We start from the raw sequence: 24,389 nt of genomic DNA, 5'->3' as shown, positions 1-24,389 counted from the left end.
TAGGGTCTCTTTGATTTGCAAGTTTAAATAGAAGACTGTTATTGAAATCAGTGTTCTTATATATAATATATAGCTGATCCAAAGAGAATGTAAATATCTACCACAAACCAAATTCACCCTAGATTCTCTGAACCTTTTAGGAATTAACTGCAAAAATTACACTTTGGAGCTTTTAAAACAAGAGATAATTGCCTTTTTTTTTTCTGTCATGGGTTTACTAACACAGAACTTTAGATTTTCCCAATCCTCCACAGTGGGACTTCCATAAGTCAAAGTAATGTAAACTGTGTGAAAGATGCTAATGTTAAGCACTACAAAAATATTCAAATAGGCTATACAGTATTTCAAGTGTGAAACAAAGCCTGTGGGTTCAGGAAATATTTCCTCACCCAATTCAAGGAGAACATGTAAACAGGATTTTTTAACTCTTCATAGTCTGCAGTGGAGCTTTACTGTAGTGCTAATCCCTAAAGTACCTTGAGCCCTGACTCAACAAAGATGTAAGTGAACACTCCAGAACTGGGTGAACTACTCTGGTGCCCTAAGTTTAGTCTGTTTCTATTAACTTGCAGAGCTGCAACCTAGGTCAATAAACTAGGATTTCCAACAAGAATCCCAAAGCAGCTACTGTCTTCCCCTGCATTTTTATGGAGTCCTTGCTAGAATACTTATTTTCATTCAACTACAAGATGGTCTTTTCCTACAAGACCCCACCAGCATCACTCTAACTCCTGCTAAAATACTTCCTACATTAAGGGAAGGCCATATGAATAAAAGGTTAGAAGGAGGATCTAGTAGAGGATGTTTAGCTTTTTCCTTTTCAGTGCAGTACCTATTAATGGGATCTAGGTGTGTCCCACAGCATTGCAGCTTCTGAAATAGCTGCAGGAAAAGGAGACAGTGAAATGCAGAAGGCAGTGAGTTAATTCTCTTGCGAATTACTATCACAGTTTGCTACTAACTGAGAATGTAAATAAAAAAGGTCCTGAAAATACATTCTTTCCTAGTGGGGACTATTCTCATTAAATGCAAAATAAAAGGCTCCTCCTGCATCTCTTTCTGAGGCAAGAATACTTCTCTTCATTCAAGGAAAAATGGCCTAAAATCATATTAACACCAGGCTGAGTAGCCAGCTGCATTATGCAGTTTCAATTTTTCCTTTGCATTTCATAGCAACAACTAGTGAGCTGCCTCATCCTTAGGGACTTTACTTCTAATGTCACACGTAGTTGTCCAACTCCATTTGAAGGGAGCCATAAAAAATTCTGCTAAGAGTTTGGCTCCTGGTTTCTACAAGTTCCTTCAGAGTGCCAGGGCTTGAGGATGCAGGATACAGGATGACTGGGCAACCATGTAAGTAACCCTGGAGGATGAGGATGAGGGGTTACAAGTTACCAGCATGGAAGCAGATGAGGTGGAAATATTTTAAATTTTGCAGCCTTCTAAGAAAAGTATATGTATTTACAGACACTGCATGGACATTTTTACACTTTCATCTTCAATCACACTATTATATGACACTGAGATATCCATTTAAATCCGAAATACCCCTGCCTTCTTGTGCCAGTCTCCTACAGTAACAAGTGTTACAGTCACAAGAGATAGGGACAAAAAAGTTAAGAAAATGTCCTGGTCACTGGACTTCATAAACTAGAATCACAATGTTTGCCTGGTGGCTTCAAAGAAAGGCAGAAGGAGCTGCAATTTCCACTCTTCAGATGAAGGCTTTTGTGACAAACCAGATGAGAGGAATTCCAAAAAGAAAGAGGGGGAGAAAAAACACCTATTGTAGGGAACATTAAAATAGCCCATGTGAAATGTCATTAAAAGAAATTTGCTAGGCCCTTGCCTTCAGTCAAACATCAGAAACAGCAAATTATGTTCTTAGATAAAGCAAATAGCATACAAAGAACGCACAAAGTTGTGGTGCCAAGGGTGTTTGTTTCTTCTGGGATGACAATATCAGTTGTTAAGTAGAAAGGCAGCAGCAGATCCACTGATTAGCTCAAGTAAATGCTAATACAAAACTCTAGGTCACTTCAAATTCTGTATATAGCTAGAGAACAATCTTTCACAAGTGTCCTGGGGATTTTTCATCATTTTTATTACGATGCTGCTACACAACTTCTCCTGAAAAGGGAATGTATCTCTTAATGTGTAATATAACACTACATTTTTTCCAGTGACACAGTCTTTAAGAAATTTCCCCCAACCACCATTCTCCTGCACATACACAAAGGTGCAGTAGTTCACAATCCACTCAAATTTACCACTTCAACAGGTGACCCAAATGGTCCAAAGTAAAAAACTAACTTTGTCAAGAATCATTTCTAACCATATTGATTTCTGTGCCCAGGTTACAGCACATCCCATTGATGGTTTTGATGACAAAACTGGAGAGAAGTGAGCAGGGGCAGAGGCAGGAATGATGAGCCCACAGGTAGAGGAAGGGGAAATTACTTAAACTGCTTTGTCAAGAAAAACGCAATGTCCTTTTGCAGCCTTAGTGCAAGGGAGGTTTGTGGGTGAGTGGGTGTGTTGCAGAATTCAGTGCCGGTAAAACCCCACAGGTCACTGCAGCCACGCAAGGAACATCCTTGGGATTATGTGAATCAAAAAGGGGAGGAGATGGGGGAAAGCAAAGCACCACTTTTTAGAAAACTACTCAAAAATTAACTTCTATTCATAATGTAAACCACCCAACCTAATAGACAGAAAAGTCTCTATGTGTCAACACTGTTATCAGGCAAGATGAAGGTTTGGGCTAAATCCTAATCCTGAGAAGGTGGAACTGATCAGCCTGGGGCAAAAGAGTGACCTGTGGTTCTCAGCAATACTTATCTGAGAAATGAGAAAGATACACCTGGATTGAAACCTTTGGTAGGGACCAGCCATGACAGGTACTCTGAATAAGAGGATAAAATACTGTTTTTGAGCTAGAGCAGAGTAGGAGCCAGGTTTGAATTTTATCCCCAGATCTAAACTGACCCATGACATGAATCTGAACTTACTTCATCTCTTCATTTTCCTTTTTAGCATTTGCCTTTAATCTCTATTTAGGTGACAAATCCTTTGGGCCAGGAAATCTGCAAATGGATGTGTATATGTGTGCACTACTGAAAAATACACTGTGATTTTGACGTATTAACTATCTGCATGACTTTATTAGTGCTTTTTCTCCCGTTAAACTAGGTACTGTGCAAGCTGAGGTAGAAAAGACAGTTATTTCTCTAGAGGTTATTAAAATACAAAGTATGTTCATGTCAGACTCACAAGCAAGTTATTACTGCACAGTGAGTAGCCTACATCAGCTGAGGCATAGTACCTGTTCATAGAGGTACTCTTAGCCAGGAACAAGTGGAAGATAATTCTTTTTACCCCAGTCCACAGTGAAAAGGGATTGACAAAATCAAATTACATGGTGTTTTCTACCATCTGACAGTACATACAGACAGTCACTGTGGCTCAGGCAGTGAGAAGTAACTGGTTAAACCATGGTAAATTACACAGAATCTCTGAGCCCTTAGAGAAGAGAGAATGATGGATACAAACAGACAGGGGACTGGTAAGAATGTTAGATTCACACAAATAAATAATAGGTTCCTTGGCCAAAGTGCAGCTTTGTGACAACAAATGCAATCATATAAAAGAGTTCTGCAGGTTGCACAATAAATTAAAGGATATTTTTTAAAGAAAATTAAGTATTTCTTGAAAAATGTTTATATGTATCTTGTAAAATATTCCCAAAGCATCCAAAACTTTGACCGATGTGGAAGAATGCATTGCCTTTTAATTTTGCTTCAATAACATAGCATGAGGAAAAAAGCAGTATCTCCAAATTCTGATAGTGTCCATGACTAACAACTCCTACAACAGCAGCACCAGATTAGTACTGATAACCTTTTGTATCAGTTCCAGGGAAGCTATCAAGAGTCTGACTGCAGCTGGATGATGTTCAGTGAAATTTGGTCATGAACTGATTCTATTGTATAATGATTATTCAGCTAGAGGGATAGAATCTGATTTTTCATTTGCTGCCGTCCCTTGCATGTAGATGTGTGCTGGCTTCTCATTTGTCCTGATGATGTACACTTTCATTTTTAAAGACCATACCAGTTGAGGTTTAGTTGATCTCCATGGTGTTTTGCATGGAAGAAGTCTCTGTCCTTTCAGGCCTTTTCTAAGGCAAGTTGAAGGGCTGGTTGCTTGTAGGAATGCTGATTAGTGCAATTATAACTTCATGTACCTATTGAGGCAATGGAACTCCCCAGGCATTAGCTGCTATTTACCCATTTTATTTGTTACAGTGACATTTTTACGCTTCGGTCAGGAATGATCAATCCGACATATTGGGAATGCAAAAGGTGAAGGATGCTGTTGTATCACTTTTAAGAGCATAGTTTCTTGGTTGCTTGCCATGAGTGAGAGGTGAACCCTGAAACACAAAGGTTTGGTTCAGCTGAGCCTATTTAAACTATCAGTGTGTGAAACTTACCTGCCACCCTTCAGCTCGTTACTGTCACTACAAAATGCTGTAATTACTGATTCCACAAGCAACACAACAGCTGTTCTTGTGATATTTTAATACCACTGGAATTAGGAGAGCTAAGAAATTCAGACGTATATGACAGTTTTGAAAATATCTGTTTCAGTACGAGTTTATTCCAAAATGAAATTGTTTTTGCCATCCCTAGGCAAAAAAGGCATGGAATAAACACTGAAGAAAAAAATGGTGAGGGGCCATGATGGTCAGGTTTATTCAATTCAGAAGTAAAGCTATTCCTTAAAGAAAATCTGTGTTTATTTGAAACAGTACCCAGAGAAGGATAGGAATAGCTACCATGGTAGTTGACTGGCAAATCAAATTTCCAGAATAGTTTTGAAAATAAATATTCATCTTCAACCTTTACAAAAAGACAGAAGTTCCAGTTTGCTCAGAGGAAATGCACAATTAATGAATAAATACAACTACTTCAAGGATAAACCACAAATGCTATTACTATTTTCTAATTACTATCATTCCCTGAGTTACACCACTGAAATGGGGAAAGACAGGCACTCAAGAAACCATAAAACTGCAAGAATTTGCAGTATCAGGTTCCCTACTTGGGAAGCAGCTGAGAGGTTCAGACAGCAAGCTAAGAAAAAACAGGCAGATTTTATAATGTTTTCACAAAATCAGCAAGCTCTGATTCACATTTTGCTTCTTTGTTCTTTTGTATCTCGCAGTGGGAATCTTTTTCACCCTAAAATATCTATGGAGTAGGCAGAAATGGAGTAGTTCCTTCCTCATGTGGCTTATGAAGGAACCAATCAAACCATCTGCTGCTTTTCTTCATCACTTCTAGAAGGGGCTAAAACATGTAACTAACTCAAATTAGAACAAGGCATTCAGATTCATTGGAATAATCTCGTCCTACAATTTTGGAGGCCTCACTGGAAGAAGGACATTGACAAAGAACAAAACTATTCAGAAATTGAGAACAAATATGCTACGCAGGGCTGCGTGCAATCACTGGGATCCTTGGGCAAACCATTAGTCTTCCAGTGGCCAAGCAGATCAGGATGAATTGACAGAAAATGGGAAAGTGGATTGTGCTATCCTGTTTCTTAGGTATCTGGAACAAACTAGGACTAGGAAGACACCAGGGCTGCTTCAGTGCTGTGAGAAGCACATCTTGCTCGAAGAATGGTAAAATGTGACATTATCTCAACCCTTACAATTGCCTGGCTAATCCTTGATCACTGCATATAGATCTACAGGACTGGGCTTAAACATTTGAAAGATGTGTCATTCAAGCTTGAGAAAGCAAGGCTTTCCACCCCTAGAAAAAAAAAATAAAGCAGAAAAGAGGGAAGAAACATTTTCTTAGACTGAGGTTTCCCCTTTATAAATTCAGAATAAGATCCCTCTATTTTTGGAAGAGGCTGGGCAAACTCTGAAGTGTGGAGTTACAAAGTGAGACATTCAGATTGTTTTGTAGATACTGCAGCTTGTAGTGAACCATAAGTGGCTGTTTACTCTTCAAATCCCACATAGACATCTTCTATTGTTTGGAAATAGCATTTCACCTAAATAGCTTAGAGAATATTGCCACATATTCCTAGCTCACACTGCATCTCCTTTTTTTGTTGGAGACTCGTGGACATTATGGTCACAGTCAGAAGGGTCTGGATATTCCACAGAGGCTGCAGAGGCAGAAGTTGCCACCTGAAGTCTTTGTTCTGGCTAATTCTTGCCAGTCCATGGGCAGGAATGCTTGCTTAAGAGAACAGCCACAGACTAGACAGGCATTGAGACAGTACGTTTTACCCTGAGTACTCACTCTGATTTCCACACACAAGATTGGTTCAAGAGCTGCAAACAATGTTTGTCTCCTTTCCAGTCTTGGAGTCTTAGACTCATGACCACTCAGTTCTTCTTTGAACTGTCCTATATTCTCCACTTCACAACAGGGAAGTTGTTTTCTGCCAATCTTGATCAATTTTCACAATCCTAGCTGAGCCTTTCACTCAGCTAATGTATCAGGTATACAGGACTCTTCACTGGCTAATGATGTGATCTAATCTGCTAATTCTATTATCATAATAGCTGTCAATAGAAGAGGGCTGAGGAAGAAAAGCATCATCTTGAAAATATCTCTCAAAAATGAAAGAAGTTTTCTTCACACAGCTATGGACTTCAAATTGTGAACCACAAATTTATATAATTGATTAGAAGATAGATATCTTACGCACATGTTATGGAGAACACAACAGTTCCTGCACTAAGTTTTCCTTTTTAACAAAAATACAGAAGACCTTCTTGGATATTATTAATTTCACTCTGTCTGAGAAAATAAAAATTAATTAAATTAAAATAAAATAATAAAAGCAGCCTTACCAAGGCTAATCAGAATATGACACGTCTAGGAATGAATAATGCCCAAGGAGACCTCAGGGTTAGAGTGGGCAGTGAATCGACAATGCAATATGGCAGGGAACAAGAAAGCCTGCAAATGTGGTCTGTCATAAAGAGAGATAGACTGTGTCCGGAAAGGTCCCGTGGGAATGCTCTGCAAATATTCACTCGGTTCCTGACCTGTCATTGCTGAAAAAAAAAAAGAAAATAATGAGGGAACCAGGGGAAGTTCAAAGAAGAGCAACCAGAATGATCTCCAGGCTGGAAAAACTCAGCCATGGAAAGACTAAAATAGCCAAATAGTGGCAGTGGTACCTAAGTGGGTTTTCAGGGTGATTTGCTTGAGTTCACAAATATATGCAAAGCAGAATGCAGCTTCTTTACACTGCTTTGCCTTTGCAGTATCATACAGAGTCCTTAAAATAATTAATTTTGCCAACACAGTGGCTGTGGGAAATAACTTGAAGGCTTTCTTAAGGAGCCTGTTGTCCCCAAAATCAGACTCGTTACCTGGTGTGCAACAAGCCAATAATTATACACTCAAGAGAGACATTGATTATTTATTTCACAGTTGCACAAGCCTGGGTGCTTGGTGGTATTCCACAAACCAAAGCACACCAGCTATCTAATTTTTACTATTTATATATTTCAGCAAACAAAGGAGTTAGTGTTCATTGGTGACAAGTTACATAGTTCTCTATTAGTTACTATCCTATCTTCTATTGGTTAATGATTCTCTTGTTTCTCATGCTAATTAATCTTTCTACTCAATCTTTCTCTTGAGTTGTTAGGTTTTTTGGGTCGATGATCCATGAGTCGGCGGTCATGATCTCTCCCTGCCAGAATTACCTTTTACCCAGCTGGAGCTGATTTCAGCACAATTGATGAGTTATCTTTATTAGTTTCTTCCTTACCTTGGGAGTTCTGCCAGTTGTCCTTGTGGCCAGCAAATTCTGCATTCTTTGTGTCCACTAATGGAACATCCTTCCTCTCAAGCTCTGGTAACCTTCCCCTAGGTCCAAGATCACTGAAGCGTGTCAGGCCCTAACCCTTAACAAGGCAATTCTACCAACAAGTAATTTGTTTTTCTAACACCTGGACATCACTTAGAGCATGATTGTTAGCTGTGTTTCATGGATTAAGTCTCCTTCTTGTTGACTAGTCTTGAGAGTACACAAAGATCAAATATTAAAGAATATCTTTCCTTAAAAATTTTTACATATTCCACATTTTACAACAAGCCCAGCACCAGTTTCAGCTGTGCTGTGAAGATGGTGCTGCAGCACTGAGCACAAGCAGCAAGATTGCTACCTGAATTCCTGGTGCTCAGGGTATTTAAATTAAACTAAAAGCCTTGAAATAGTCCAAAAACAGGACACAAAGATGGCTTAGAGCCAGCACAGACCCATTCTTAAGATATACAGCATGTAGAAATTGTGAAAGGTGGATAGGAGCAAGGGAAGAAAAAAGGAAGAGAAAAATAAAGAAAAACAGGATGACTTTGGATTTACTGGCAGGGAAAAAAATCATAAAGGTCAAACCTAAGACGGTGGAGATGCGAGAGGCAAATGGCAGTAAGCTTCAGTTCTTGCAACATTTCCTATGAATCTTAAGGGGACACCGTGCAGCTGAATTGGAGTGGACTCTTGTCAGGTAAGTAATAAACTGGCTGGCAATTTCCATCTTGTAATTTAAAATATAGATTAAGTAAATGCAAAGCCTTATTTCAGGCTCTATTTAGGGGTTTGGGGGTTGTGGAGGGGGAGAGACTGTACAAAATGCATGTGTGCAGAGGGCTCCACGAGTCCTGCATGCAAAAGCTGAGATTTCAGTTTGTTCTGCATTAAGATTAGTCATAACCTCTTGAGTGGGGAGCCCTCTGGGGAGAGAGGGACCAAGCAAAGGCAGACACCTGGAAAATCCTCCTCCGCTGCTTTCCATTCACATAGAAACCAGCACATGCGACCATGAAGTGTCATCTCCATCAATAATTCACCGAAATATCTTGATTCATCAAGTCCAGGAACTTCCTGGGAAGTGTGGGAAAAGACCAGCGGGGCATCTCAGATGTCGAGAGAAGGACTTAAGACCATCTCGGAGGATGAGAAGCCGCACAGCACAAACGCACAGTTCACAACAGAGGAGCGTGCCTCTGCCTCCTCTTTATCCCCCCTCCCCCGATTTTATTCCGCTTTAGCTATCGCTACCAAACGATTGGGAAGAAGCTGGCTACTCTCCACCTCAAGCACGGAGCTGCTCTCGGGGGGGAAGGGGGGCTCGCTGGCACAACCCTCCCCCTCTGCCCTCCCACCGCATTCAGTTGCAAATCCCGGCCCGCCCGGAGGAATCGGCTCCGCGCCCGCTCCGCGCCCCCCCGGCCCCAGTGCGGCAGCCCCGGCAGCCCCGGCAGCCGCAGCGCCGGCGCCAGAGGTGCGGGTGCGCGTATGTGCGGGTGTGTGTGCGCGCCTGCCAGGGAGCCCAGCCGAGAGGGAGGAGTTTGGCTTTTTTTTTTTTCTTTCTTTTTTTTTTTCTTCCCTCCCCCTTCTCCTTTCCCTTTTTTTTTTTTTTTTTTTTTTTTTTTTTTTTTTTTTTTATTAATCAGGAGCAGTGAATGGAAACCAATCAGATAGAGAGCCCCCTCGGCTCGGGCTGCCTGCATGCCGGAGTTAAAAAGTGCTGCTGGCCGAGCGGGAGCCCTAGTGCGAGGCGGGGAAGCTGAGCGGCGGGAGAAGGGGCCGGGGAGCTGCGCCGACCCGGGCGAGGCTCGGCCGCGTCGTCCCTGCGTGCCGGTAAGGAGATGCGGCTCTGCACCTCTGGAGGGGCAAGTTCTGGCTCTCACCAGCCAGCCGCCTTCTGCTCTTTTTTTTTTTTTTTTTTTTTTTTTCCCTTCCTTTCTTATTATTTGTGCCGTGCTTATTGGGAATGCTAATTAGGGGGGGGTGACGAGGCGGGGGACAGCACTTATTTTGCAAAGTTGGCAGCTGTCTTGCTCTTACGGAGGGCTCTGTCCCCGCCGCCACGCCGGGGTGACCCCCCCGGGGCTCCGCGCCCTGCCCGGCGCTCAGGGGCGTGCGGGGACCGCGTTTGCCGGCGCTGCCAGTCAAGCGAAGGGATGCGGCGTTTTCCTGGGGATTGTCATCGCCGGCAAGACACTTCGGGCAAGGAGGGGTGGTGAGAGCGGGAGAAGGGGTCGTGTGTTCTTGGAAAAGAATAACAGTAACAATTAGTAATAACAACAGTAAAAGGATGAGCAACTGGAACATAATAATATTTAAAGTCCGTCTCTGTTTCTTGATACTGCCTAGTTGCTTTGAAATGAATACAGGGCAAAGCCCTTCGAATCATGAGCGAAATCCGAGGCAAAGTGCAGAACTGAATGTAGAGCACAGTTGAATTGAGGCGCTCCCTCAGTGAAAAGAAGGGGGCAGAGCGAGCAGATCGGGGGACGTTACAGGAATTGACAAATGTGAAGTCTTTTATTTGATAAAAGAACGGGTTGAGGAGTGCTGAAGGAGGTGGAAGTAAGAGGGTAGGCGTATAGGCATTTTTACAGGAAAGAAGTTGGATAATTGCAGAAAGCAAGCACTGAATTTGGTGGTGTAGTAAATGTTTCTAAGGAGCTGGTAATATACTTTCTGTGTCAGTTAGGTTGAACTATTTATGTATTCATATGTAAGTAACACCTACTTTCATGCACGCACAGGGAATACAGTTTGCATACTACATCTGTGTATTCTTATGCAGAAGGTCGAGTCAAGAGACAAGCAATAGCAGTAGAGGTCAGTGGCTGTGGAAAGGAGTCCTGTCACTGCTGCAATAAAATCCATATTTTACGGAGAGTTAAATGCAGTACTTTTTAAGTGCAAGTGGATGGTCACCTAAGTAACTCCTGATGACATTCAAGGTTCGAGAAGTTTAACGACCGAAATTACTCCCAGCACGATGGCACAGCTACTGCTTTTATACAAATCGAGAAGATAGGGCACCTTTTCCCTTTTACTTGTGTGTGTTTGGGGATTTTAAAGTTCTGTTAGCTGTGCATGAGAGATTGAGTAGCACAGATTACTTACAGAGTGTAAGGTCAGTCCTTTCTCCACATTTACTGTTCTTCTAGCACAGCTGGAATAAAAGTACAGTTCTTGTCTGTTCAGGAATCTCTGAGGATGGAATGTACATCCTACATGTGTACCTCATGAGCTACATGGATGAACATTTATGCAAGGAGAACATTTCAATCAAGAGCAAGGTTATTTCCATTCCCTTTTGTCACAGGACCGTGTGTAGTAGCATTCTGGAAATGACATAATTCCAAGGGAATAAATTGCTTGATCGTGCAGACCTCTTTGGTTTTAATCAAAATAGACATAACTCTCCCAGTCAAGATAAAGGCTTATCTCCTGTATTTGCTGGGCTGAAATCTCTATTATGCAGACAGTTCTTTACAAAAGTACTTTCATGTTACTTAAAACATTCCATAAAATTGATTAACATCTGTTCCTGAGCAATATAATGCTATGGGTAATGGTGCATCCCTGTTCGTTTCTTTTTTTTTCTAATTCCTTTTTAAAGGCAATAAGTTTGCATGTCACAGGAGAGTGGGGTAGAGCTCTGAGGCTTGTGATCAAGATTAAGTAGATTCCTTTATCATGGATATGTACAGTTTTAAAGGCCTGGCAGCAATGACACAATTGGATAGCTCCTTTAAAGAACCCAAACATGCTAATAAAGCCTGCAAAGCTGAATCTCTTTTTCCTCTTCTCTCAGATGCTATCTGACACAGCACCAGTAAATATATAATCTCATGCTTCTGGCTTTCAGCTGCACCATAATCTTTCTGGACATATTTCTGGTGGTTTGCAGTTGACTTTTGAGCTGAGAGAGGGAAGAGGAAAGCAGCCAGTCTTTTCAGAATAACGTAATCAGAGCAGTAACACTGTTTTTTTCTTTTTTTTTTTTTTTTTTTTTTTTCCCCTGGAAAATGGCATTGATTCAGTCCTGTTGTAGCTCTCTGCAATTATCTTTTGCAGCCATTTAAGTAACTGGGGTCCCCGAAGGGATTTATTAGTCTCTCTAGGTATTTTAATTTTCACACCAGTTCACAGCTCTTGCGTATCTCCATGCCAGCACTCTAAAGATTATATTTATAGACACGGTCATCATTTTCTAACGAAGTTGTTCGGCTAGAAATGTGCATCTTAACTTCTGACTCTTCTCTCCCTCCCTTCCTCCCTCCCTTCTTCCCTTGCACAGCTCTTCTATGCAAGCAGTAACCTGCCGCTCAAGGCAGCCTTCCCTTTCATAAAGTTTGCATTTTGCCATCTGCTGTTTCAATAATATTTAGTTGAGAGACTTCCTTCAAAGCAAAACATACACATGTTAAGAAGTGTGGGGGTTTTTTCCCACTGCTTTCTGCAGAAGATCTCGAAACTAATGTGAACTTGATAGAAGTTATGAATGTGCCTGTGTTCTCACCAGCTGAGATCCTTCTCTAAATGAGCAGCCCGCTTCTCAAGGGCATGCTGGATTCCACTGGGCAGGAGCCTCCCTCCAGTCCACTGTCCCCTCAAGTGTGTTACATTTTTGCTTTGACTAAAGAAGTTTTCAGCATGCTGATATGCTGCTTGTTAATAGACTACTGCTGTATTTTGGGGTTTGGAAGGAAGCACTGTTGGATTTTCTGGTGGTTGCCTGTGTGCTGTGTGGGGTCAAGCAACATTTATCTATCGTTAAATGAAATTATGGTCACTGTCTTATGCTTAACTGAACTTTTCAGTATATCGCCTTCCCTTTGTTGACTACTTTTAAATTCTGTTACCTTTCTAGTGCAATCTTGCAGCATTATGGCTCAAGATGTGCAGGAAATTACTTATGGATCTCCTTGGAAATGGTGGCTAATTACTAAAAAAAAAGGTAGCTGAAATCTATAAAAAAGAGTGGGTAGAATGCATTTGAAGCAGCAGGCCCCACTGTGATGGTGCCTCATCTTACATAATGGTTACAATTCCTCTAGTGGCTCTGCTGCAATTATACCAGAATGAAGTAGAATTGGTTTTCAGTATCTTTTGATTATCATAAGCATGTGGGAAAGGCTTTGCCTTGGAAGCTGGGTGTTAAGGAGACTTTCTCATTAACCCCTTGAAGACCTAGTTAGCTGCAGTAACTGTTCCTGTGTCTTCAAAGGCTTTGCATCATTTGGGGTTTGCTTCGTTTTTCCTTTTTCTTTTCCTTATATAATTTCTTGGGTTTATAGCTCTTAGAAACAGGGCTGATAAACTCAGTTGTGGTTATCCTGACTGCCATGGTGGGGCCAAATGCAGGATCTTTTCAATGTGAGTCTTTAAAGTGAGTCTCCCATTGTGTGCACAAAGTGAAGAGTTCTGTGGCACACAGATCAAATCTCTTCTGCTGACTCTATGCAGAATTCAGTTTGCAGTATAAACACCGTTCTCAAGTTTAAATGTGTTCTGGTTGAGATAAAAATCCAGTAGCAGCTGGTTTGCTCATGCTGCATGCTTAGTCATGGCAGACCTTTCCAAGGGGTCTGAAAAAACTATGCTGTGTGAGGAGAAAGGTATGGCATCTTGCCCTGCTTCTTTTGGGATGGGGAGAGATGAATGTTTAGTATTAAATGCAGCTTTTAGTTGTCTTTATTGCTTAACAAAAGGTACACGGTAGATTATTAGTCCCTGCTTTAAAAACATCCTTGAAGAATGCATAATTAATACAAAACATCAGCAGAAAAATCATCCTCTCTGGGTTGTGCTGTGAGTGTTGCTGCAGTGGAATTTGGTGGGGAAAGTGCTGGATAAAAGCATTTTTAAAGTTTGACTGTGAGTACTTCATAGCCAGTTGTGCTTTCTATGCCATAAATCTCAGCCTAAGAATCTCTTTTTGGTTCTTCCCCAATGACTAGCTGGTATGTGTTGGGAGTCCATCCAGGTTCAGGTTTCTAAGCTTCTCTAGGGCACTGCTGTGTGTCCTGATCCTGATCACCCATCATCAACTTCCCCATCCCATTTCAGGCAGGTTTATCCCTCTTTGTATCCCTGACCATCTCCCTATTCCAGATGGGGCTGGCTGCTACCACTGTATTCCACTTTATTTTCCTGTTGTGCATTTGGCACTGAAAGGCCCAAACAAAGACTGTAAATATTTGAGTTTATGCTTTTGTTTGTTTGTTAGCAAAAGCATTCCCAGAAGAAAATAGGATAACTGAATTTCAGGAGTGTTTATAGAGTGGTGTGAATTAATGTTATTGGTCGGTACATCCAGTCTTGTGGAGCTGCCTGCTCCTTGAGTATTTTTCTCTCTCAAAACAAAAGGGAGGATAGTTTCCTCTGGAGCTGCAGCCCTCTGAGCACAGTGAGGATCAATGCTGATGGGGAAGGGTGAGGGGAGCCTGTGAGCCTTGTCAGGATGAAAAACACTCAACTGGCATGGTGTCCTTCCTGAGTTAGAGTTGGATCTCTAGAAAAAATCTTTAAGCAAAGAAGTGATTGCTTAACTGTGATGGTGCCAGAGCACTTGATAGCACCATGCTGAAACATCCAAGATAGAGTGATACTGCATTATCTTTCTTCACACCCAGCCACAAGACACCTCTCCATACCCTCCTCTGCACCAGGCGCGTAGACAAAAAGTGCATATACATTTCCATCTGGTCTCATTCGAGAACACTGCCAGCCTTGCTATGCTTTAAGTAACCTGTTCAATAATGGCTTTATTCTGGCATTGTGGGCAAATAATTTATGGGTTAATTAGCCTGTCTTCTCAGGATATGCATATATATTTATATATAGTCAGAAAATTCTAGCCAGAATATGACTATTGGATTTCATTTGCAACATAAATACCCATCATAGCTCCTCAGCTCTTCCCTAGTGACACACCGCAATGCACAGAAGAGAGCACTTTATGAATGAGATCCGTCCTGTACTAACTGGGTACCGTAATTCCTCTCAGCTAAACTAATTTCATTATCATGCTGTAATGTTTACAGCTGCCTCTGAGATAATAGGTGGTGTATCTTTCCAGCATTCCCACTTCTGCATCTAATCGCAGAGTCAGAGCAGGAGGACCTAGGAGAAGGGTCAGCAGGAATTGAAAATTAGCACAAAAATTAAACACTAGTCAAGTTTCCCCAGGTACTGCAGGTTCATGCCTGTCTGGTGGAAAGCAGAGCTGCCTGTTCCCTCATTACAATTGTCAGCTAATTGCTTCTATAAGCACAAAGGCTGCTTAATCAACACAATCATTACCATGTAGCTCTGCTTTGTTGTGAGGGTAACGCCAAACTCAAAGAGAATACTTGCCTCTGATGGTTACTCCACTTAGCACTGAAGGTCATGGTGATCCAGACTTGCCTGAGAGGCCCTGGAGTGGTGGGAGAACCGCTTGTTCCCGAGGGCCCCAGCTGGGGTGCTGGCACTGCGGCACTGGGGCCAGCCTTCCTACTGACAGGCTCACTCCAGGGAAAACCCTCTCTCTTAGAAAGATGTCTCCTCCTCCCTCATCCTCTTAGATCCAATACCATAGCAAAAATAATTAAAAGCACGGTTCCTTTTAGTTTTGCCCGGAGGACTCAGGTGAAATCTGTTTCCTCACTGAATTGATTCACTTTGAGTGCCTGATGGCTTGTAACTTTAGGGGGTCATTAGTCTGTCAATCATTGTTTGACACAAGTATCTTCGTGGACAAAAAGAACATTATATAGCTTATTGTAGTCTGCTAAACTCCCCCCAGGAACCCACAGATACTCTGTGCACATTTGGGAGTCTCACTTCAAGTAAGGGACAAGGTGTAGTTCATTGACGTGAGGCCTTCACTCAAAAGCTGTTCAAGTATTCCAGAATTCCACATCTTCACCACATGGCCCCACCGTGAGGCTGGCCTGTATAATTGGCCGTGTTTTACAGCGGGGGAAGCGAATCACCACGAAGGTGAGTGACTTGCCCAAGGTCACAGGAGGAGATCATGACACAGCAGGGATGCTGAACCAGGCTCTTCTAGCAAGTACAGCTTGCAGTCAACCTGCCTGCCTCTCTCCTGCTCTCTTCAGTTGTTGTAGCTGATCAAAGAATGGATGGGGGGAAAAAGTCACATTTGGCTCTCTTTTTTTCATCCAAAAGAAAGCCAATTATTTTTCTCAAGGATTCATTGCATCTGCTTTGACACTCTCTCCCCAAAGGATTTTCTAGATGTTTTTTGCTTGTTTGTTCAGCCATGTTTTCAGTGGTGGGGAAGGGGGGAAGCTGAGTAGCTCCAGAGCTGTCTGAGACAAGGCTGAGTATCTTATTCCCGGGAGAAAGTAATCTGAGCTGTCCTCAAGCAAGGTGGCAATGACCTTACTCTCTGTATTGGCCGAGTTGGACTGGCCACAGAGTTTCTTTACCATTCCCTGCCTCATACATTCCCACCTACTTATGCCTGTGGGAGAGAAGGGGATAAAAAAGAAATCTCGTAAAAGGCTGCCTATTCTGCATGCTGCTCCCTGTGGTTTGGGGCAGCCAGAGGTCATACCACACTATCTCTTGTTCATGTCCATGCCTGCATGAATTCATTTCAAAGCACCCCTGCTTTGTAAATATCTAAGGAGTAGTATTCCTAGCACATAGATATGAAGGTGAGTCAAAGGGAAGCTACTTGAATGAGGACATGGTGTACACCAATACCCCTGACACGGGTATTGATCTTAGTGTAAATAAAATAGAGGGAGAAGTAGAAAAAGACACATAAAAAAGACACATTAAATTTAAAAGTTGTGTGGCCAGTTTAGATGGAAGCAGTACGAGGTCCTGAGCTCTATGCCACCTACTATGACCTAATGCTTTTGGAGCTGGCCTGACAAACTGATCAAGCTCTACAAGAATTCAAGAGAGCCTATTTCCTCACTTTCATAGTGTGAAGAGTGCCCTGGCAGATCACAGAGCAGGAATATATAGAGGTAGAATCTCTTTCAGGGAGCAAATTTCTTTTGTGAAATTGGTGCTCAATTTAGCTGTCAGGGCTGAAAGGGAAAAAGATGCAGAAGCAACTCTTAAGTCCACCAGCCACATCCCTTTAAGCAATTCATGCTGTGCCAACCAGTTTTATAAAACCCTGTATTTCATCTAAACTCCATTTAAGTCTAAATAATATGAATGCTCTGCTCTGGTATTTCCCTTCTCACTGCTGATAATTACCAAGTTATTTCTGCCATAAACAAAGCATGCTCTTCTCTCTGACTTATCATACCTGGTCCCAGAGCAGCTTGCTTTTAAAAGTACCAATAAACTGCACTGAAGTCTACAAGGTTGTTTGAATATTTGAGTGTTTTTCTGGATCAAGATGTCAGGGTTTGTAATTAAGTGTTTACAACTTTGCAATTACTTTCATGGTGACCACAACACAACTGCCAAATGTTTGTATAATTTGTATCCCTAAATAATAGACTCCACTAAATGAGGATGGAAAGAAAACCTGTATAAGGAATAACCATCATTTCCCATTGATGCCAACAGATGATCCCTGGATCATCTGTACAGCATGGAGAAGGATTCTCTGCAGTCTCTGTCAGCTCCCATCAGCAGTTGCAGGGGGGATAGAGAGGACTGGACTGAGATTTTCACTTCCGGGCTGTTTCTGCTGGCATGTAATGGGAACATCCTTCCTTTGTGCAAGTGTCACTGAGTATTGCATCTCTAAAACCAATTCTTAGCTCAGACTCTTCCTCCTGGTGCCTGTGTCTTCAGGTCATCTGCACTTAAGAGGAAGCAGAGCATAAGCATCTGAAAACAAAAGCTGGCCCAGTGTATCATATTTATTAATATTTACAGCCATCAGCACAATTCTGCAGACAATCTAGTCTCAAGCAGCTTTGAAATTCAGTGCTTTTCAGAGCAGTGTTTCCCATCAGAAACAGAAGTGTGCACTCTGATTTATAGGAAGGATTTCTGTTCCTCTTGGAAAAAAAAAACAAACACAACAAAACAACACAAGAGGCTCCCACTTTTCTCAGCACATAATTTATATTGCTATTAAATGAAATGCATTACCATCTTGTAACATTGTGAGGGTCTTTTTTGCAGGATTTCTGAAGCAGCTTCTCATTAATCCACCGTAATTCATTTGTCAGATATCTCAAAGCTACTTGATATTGGAGTTACTTTTATGTATGACAGAGTTTTCCTTGGCAGCAGGTTGTAATTTCAACCAGGCTGGTAAATGTGAGGTCAGAGGCTTGTTGCTGCAAATCTAGAAGGTTAAAATATGCTGCACATCCTTCTTCCCTGTTGCAATAACATCCTGATTCCTGGATGAGCAAAAGTAAATACTGGAATTATTCAGGAAGAACAAGTTTCATCCTCTTGGAATGGTCACTTAATATTGTGTGTTTTGTGTCTATTGCAGAAGTATTTATATTTGTCAAGCTGGCATTAAAGCTGGCCTCCGTGTGATGCAGACACCTCGGGCTCAGATTTAGTTTCGAGCCCTGACCTGAGCAGGAGCAGGTATCTGTTACACCTCGGAGGCTGTGGGTCTCTGTGGAGGGAGCTGCTGGAGCTAGGGTGGTGCCTGGGGGGTCGCAGTGTTGACAGGATCCTGGCATGGGCAAGCAGGTATCCCTTGATAAGCACTAGGAGCAACCAGGAAAATTACTTCTGAAGGTTGAGCTGAGCAAGGCAAATGGAAGGACTAGCACGTATGACCAGCTGCAGCTTTGACTGGGGCCAGATTGGTGCAATCCGAAACACCATAGGTCTTTTGCTAAATCCCACAGTTAGTGCGCTTTGCTGCTGGTGCTATAAAGTACCAGATTATAGCAGCAGCAGCAGTTTCCACCTCTAGGAATGGTGGGGTCAACATAAGCAGGAGATATTCAACCAGTTAGTGTTCAAGTCCTGTTTTTCACTTCCTTCAAAGATGACATGGTGGAATGTTTGATGCTTTTTTATATACACTACTAACAGTAGTGCAGGATTCATGCTCATTGCAGCTTTATTTCCAGGATATGTTGCATAAAGGTTAATGAGGACGTTCATTTCAGATACCACCCAACTTCCTGTGTTCTCCTTCCCTGACAGATTTCTCTTCTTCCTTGGGAATGTTATATACTTGTCTGTTGTTTTATAAGATACTAATTCTTTGCTCAGCCCTGTGCATGTTCTAATCATAGAATGTTTTAGGTTAGAAAAGACTACTAAGATCACCAAGTCCAAGAGTTAACCCAGCACTGTCAAGTCCATCACTAAACCTGTCTCTAAGGGCCATGTTTCTTCAGGAAGGACAAGGCACACCAGGAAGCCAAAAGTTCAAAAAGACTTCAGTGTGTTGGAAGTACGTGTTTGTTGTCGCACTGTGGGTTCATCGCGAGGCTGGATGAGCTCGCTCTTGCGATTGCTGTTTTACCATTGACTCCAAGATGCCCAAAACAAAGCAGAGAGCAAGCAGAATTCATCTGCAAACTGGGATAGGATGAATTATTGCAGAATATTCTGAGCTGGAAGGGATCCATAAGGATCTTGAAGTCCAGCTCTTAAGTGGATGGCCCATACAGGGATTGAACTCACAACCTTGGCATTATTAACACCATGCTCAAACCAAATAATTGAACCAAGCCATTAGAAATAAGTTGCTAATGCAAGCAAGATTAACTTGATATGCTGCCTGAAATGAGATGTTAGAGATGATAGGGAGGAGAGAAAACTTTTAATTTAGATGGAAACAGGACTGATTAATTAAGCAGTAACGAACAGGGAACCTTGCCTTGAATTGATATGAGGCTTGCAGTGCTAATTTAACACAGAATACAGCTTCCAATTTGTTATTAAATTAAAATGGCTTTTAAAATTGTTTACTTTTTTTTTCCCGTTTCTGTTTCTGTGTGGCAAAATGATTATTCTGGCTAGTTAGAGAAACCAATCAGAGCAGCAGAAAGTATAAGTTGAAAGAGGAAAGATTGTTCTGTTGTGTAATTAAGAAATATACACTAATATCCATGACATCATGAATAAGCACTTCAAAGTAGTAAGTATGCTCTGTATTGCATATTAAATGAAACAATCAGTATGCTAACAAGCTGCTCTGGACATACACTAAAAAAGACATCACAGTTCAGGAAATGATTGTTTCTTATTTTTTACTCTAAGGATCTGCTCACCTGACTGACAAATAGTATTAAGAAATAATGAGGAAGAAGCATTCTTCCTTTTCGTCCTTTCCTCTTTTCTCGGAATTTTCAAAGCAGTTTTAATTTTGAAGACTTTGTGGTTACTCCACACAAAGGAGCTTTTTCTACCCCAATCAAATTATATGGTGGAAGTGTGAGAGATTGTATGTGATAGACAAATCCTATGGAACAAGAGGGAAAACAACCTTGTAGCGACATTGCTTTTTTTAGTCTCAAACAAAATACACTCTTGACAGGAATGATTCCTTGTAATTTATTGTAGGATAGCTCAACAGTAGCAATTTGTCATGCGTAGTTATGTAATTTGATGGGTTCATTTCTTAAATGAATTATGGATTATGGATTACCTCTGTATATCAACAACAGAGCTGTATCTTTTATGTAAATATTCCCTCAACTTTTTCTTCTTCTTCCAATCCATTTTCCGTCATACAGAGATGACTTTTTTCCATCTAATCTTTCAACTAATAAGGTGTTTAATAATTTAGCAACCTAAAAAATGAGCATATTTCAAAGGAGTTAGTATCAATGGTAGTGTAAGAGCCTCAGGCTACAAAAAAGTGGATGAGGTTACCAAAGTTTTAGAGTCAGGATCCCAACTGTCTTTCTGCTTCGGGCAGCTATTTTATTAAAGTTGGTATTAAACAACACTGCCTAAGGTCTGATTAACAATTTATGACTTCCTAAGAAGGATTAACAGAGGCCTATCATTTTTATATTTAAATCTTGATTTGCATCTAAGAGAAATCATACCCAGGTTTATATTTTCATTATTTATTATTTTTAATATCATTATTATTATTGCTGCCTCTGAAATGTTACTTTTGTGAATATTCCAGGCACCAGTTTGTTGTGCTGATCTGTTGGTACCTCATCCCCACACATGTCAGAGGGATAACTTGCTTCTTGCCTCCTGTGATGGGCTTGATCCTGCAAAGCGATGGCTTTTGTCTCATGCTGGGCTCAGTTGCTCTTCACTGTCCCTGAAGTCCATTGGGACAGTGGTGATCTGCAGCTGGCAGTCAGGCTGAGATCTGCAAGACCAGGAGCTGAATGTTGTCCAGCTAACATTACTTTGGGGAGCAAAATCCAGATGTACAGGATCAATGCTCGCCTGACATACCTTCCCGGAGGGGAATTTTCCTGTTTGACATTCACTTTGTGCAACCAGTAGCAACTCCATCCCAGTGTCTCAGTTTTTTATAAGCCTCAGAGTCCTGCTTATGAGGCTGCTCCTCTGCTAGGAGAGGAGCAGAGGGTGATTCTGCTGCTGTGTTCTGGGATGCAACAGAGCAGGAGCTCTGTTGTTGCTCTCTGCTCTTACAGAGGCACCCCCAAAAGAAACATGCCACCAGGTGGGAAAGGGGTGAGGAGCAGATACCTAAATCTGCTGGCCAAACTTTGCTCACTCTCCTGTACAGGGAATCAGGCCAAAGACATGAAGCTCAGAGGAGCAGAGTGGAATTTATTCTACTTCTGGCCAAGATATTTTTTTATTATTTTTGTTTTAATGCTCAAATAGAAAGTAGTAACAATGGCCTATTCTGTTACCTCTTTTCAAACTGTCCTAATTCCCTCATTGACTGTCTTTTCCAAGTTCAGCTGCTTTAGAAAATTGTGTGGCTTTTTTTTTTCTTCTCCTGTGTATTTCCATTTCTGATACTCTTCAGTGAATTTAACACTCATTTCACCAAGGGCTGGATGTTGTGGTCATAGCATGTAGAGCTAAGGGAAAAGATTATCAGCTAGGGGCTATGAGCTCCATTGGCTCACAGCAAGGGAGACAGTATTTTGGTTTTCCTGAGCTTCTCTAGTCAGTAAGACACTAAAAGGTTCTGAAGAAATGTTGGTATTTAAGGATTCTCATTACTTTATTATAACTCTCAGCATGTCCATGGTTTTTCTTGTGACCAATAGCATGGGTTTTGTCTTGGTCTTAAATTTTAAAATACTAGAGCCATAATCTGAAAACTGCTGGTTCTTCAGAGCAAAAAGAAGCATTACCACATTCAGAGAAAGATTTCTCATTCTCCTGGCTTTTCAGGATGTGCTAAACTGAATTTAAGTTTTAGGGCTGCATTCACATTTCAATAATCTGCTGTTAGAAAGACTCCAAGAACTGCAGTCAGAATATTTTCTTGTGACACTTGCCTTCGGCCTGTGCTTGTGGGTCATTATTGACAGAGGGATTTAAACAAATGCTCAAAAGATTGTGCTGAATCAGGAAGCAGTACCTGAGAGGAATAAGCGCCTTAGATGGTGGATTAACAATACTCAAGGTTTCTAGCTTATTCTTCAGTTCTGGCTAAAATTTTATCCAGTCATATTCTCAGTCAAAAGAGGAGAAACTAATATTATTCCATTGACTTCCAAGGAGCTGTAATGGTAAATATGAGCTGAAAAACCAGACCAAGGAAGCAGAAGAAAATGCATTAATAAATTATCAACAGTGGACATGCCCAGGAACTTAGAGCAGTCAGCTCTCCCCACTTTCTCTTGTCTCTCTCCTATTAAAAAATCCTCAGCCATCTATCCGGAGAGCAGGAGCAATATCATGGGACTTCTGTGGCCAGAGACACAGAAATCAGCTGTTCAAATGGATAGTTCATACTTAATCTGTGTGGTGAATTAGTTATCAAATATATTCTACAGCAACACATATTTATTTGTATGACATTAATGTCCATGGGTCCTAATTATGGGAAACAGTGCTTTAACCTAATAGAGTCCCAGCTGGCAAATATGTTCAGAGAAATCAGTCTTAGCTGCAGGATTATTTTTATTTGACCAAAATATGGCTAACTTCACAGGAAATCATATTAGAAGAGAGTGGTTAAGTGAGTTCTACCTTATAATAGATGTGTAAGTTAAAACATGTCAGCTACACTTTTGTCCAATTAAAGCATACTTACTAAAAAAGATAGCTGAATACCTGCAGTATTGTGATTCATTCTGTAGCCACTGAAATGGTTTTAAAGTCTTTTGCGCACAGAATTTGCAGGTGAGGTCTGTGATTTTTCACTCACAAAAATGGCTCCCTGGTTCCCTTGAATGAATCAGAAATAGGAAAAAAAAAAAAAAGCCAACACAAAACCAGACTGTAAGACAGACACAAGAATGTCTTATGTGTAGGAACAGCATGGTATCAGGCATAACACAGAATGTCACAGTTCTTTAAAGAAAATAACAGAAAGAAGTAAGAAATAAAAAGTGAGGTACAAAATGTTTGCTGGGTGTCACAGGAGACCATACTATGTGACTTCCTTTGTCTTCAGGATAAATTTTGCTCTGAGAATGACATATCTTTCCTCTGTATTTGTGGGTAGGATTGTTGCCAGGAAAATGACCTCTTCTCTGAGCTTTGATTTTCATTTTATTCCTATTTTGTGACTACACTCTCAGAACTACATAAGCTGTTCAGCCTTGGTCAATAGCTACTTTGTGGTTATCCCAGGTTACTTTCTGCAGCAAGGTTAACAGAGTTTGGAGGGAAAGGTTGTCTGTGTCATCACAGTTTGCAGATATGGGTGCGGTATATCCGTCAAAAGAACTACTAGATGAAAACAGACTGTCAGCACCTGGTTTGTAAACATCTCTCAACATCTGCTTTTGGATGCTCCTTATGAGTTGATTTCCACCACACAGCAGTGCTCTGAAATGTTCTCATGTGGACATCAGCTTGCAGCAGAGTGTTAGCTAGCTGGAATCCAAACATAAAGCCAAGTACCTTTCCATTTTGAAAGTTTTGCAAATGGTCTCATCTTGACATGACTGAATGAGGGAAATATATAAAGTTGTGATCTCCTAACATCTGCTCCTGCCTTATTTTCTGAATCTCTTCAGAATGAGCAGACACCCAACCCTGCATTCACACTGCCGGCTTTAAATGGGTTACTGGTATTCTGCACTTTGCTGCTTGAGTCTTTCTGCAGCTTCAACCCAGCTCTGAAATGTGTCCCTCCAGGTTAGCTTGCATAAACATAAAGCCCCAAATTAGCATTGCAAGCAACCATTGCCCTCAAAAACCAGTAGTTTTTCTGTGCTCAGTGCATATTTGCCATCTGCTAATGCATTAAAAAAAAAGAAAAAAAAAATCTCGGCCAAGTCCTTAATTTGGAGTAAATCCATATCTAACTCTAGTAACTTTAAGGAACTGCCGTTGCCTTTACCAGCTAGAGAACAGGCCTCTGTGACTGCAAAGTAGATGATGCTTTGGAGCATTTGGGCTATGTATTGTTTCTGCCTGCCTGAAAGAATGCCAAAAAGACAGAATACTTTTTCACAGAGGCGATTTTCTGGTTGTTTTCCGCTGTGCAGAAC

General features: G+C 41.3%; 1 protein-coding gene across 2 annotated transcripts in view; it reads left to right on the top strand.

The window, feature by feature from the left end:
* The first annotated feature begins 9,512 nt into the window (after positions 1-9,512).
* The window catches only part of LOC135444182 (cadherin-6), a 102,752-nt gene continuing 87,875 nt past the window's right edge, over positions 9,513-24,389 (top strand). Inside the window, exon 1 of one of the 2 annotated variants that reach the window (XM_064705446.1) lies at positions 9,513-9,690. The gene's annotated coding sequence lies outside the window, so the exon portion shown is untranslated. Of the gene's footprint in view, positions 9,691-9,969; positions 10,073-24,389 lie in introns of those variants that run through there. The other variant, XM_064705447.1, reaches the window with a different exon arrangement.

The sequence above is a fragment of the Zonotrichia leucophrys genome, chromosome 2 (genome assembly GCF_028769735.1).
Source record: "Zonotrichia leucophrys gambelii isolate GWCS_2022_RI chromosome 2, RI_Zleu_2.0, whole genome shotgun sequence".
Classification (NCBI taxonomy): Eukaryota; Metazoa; Chordata; class Aves; order Passeriformes; family Passerellidae; genus Zonotrichia; species Zonotrichia leucophrys.
Note: the sequence above shows the minus strand (reverse complement) of the source record. Positions and strands in the feature narration are given on the sequence as shown.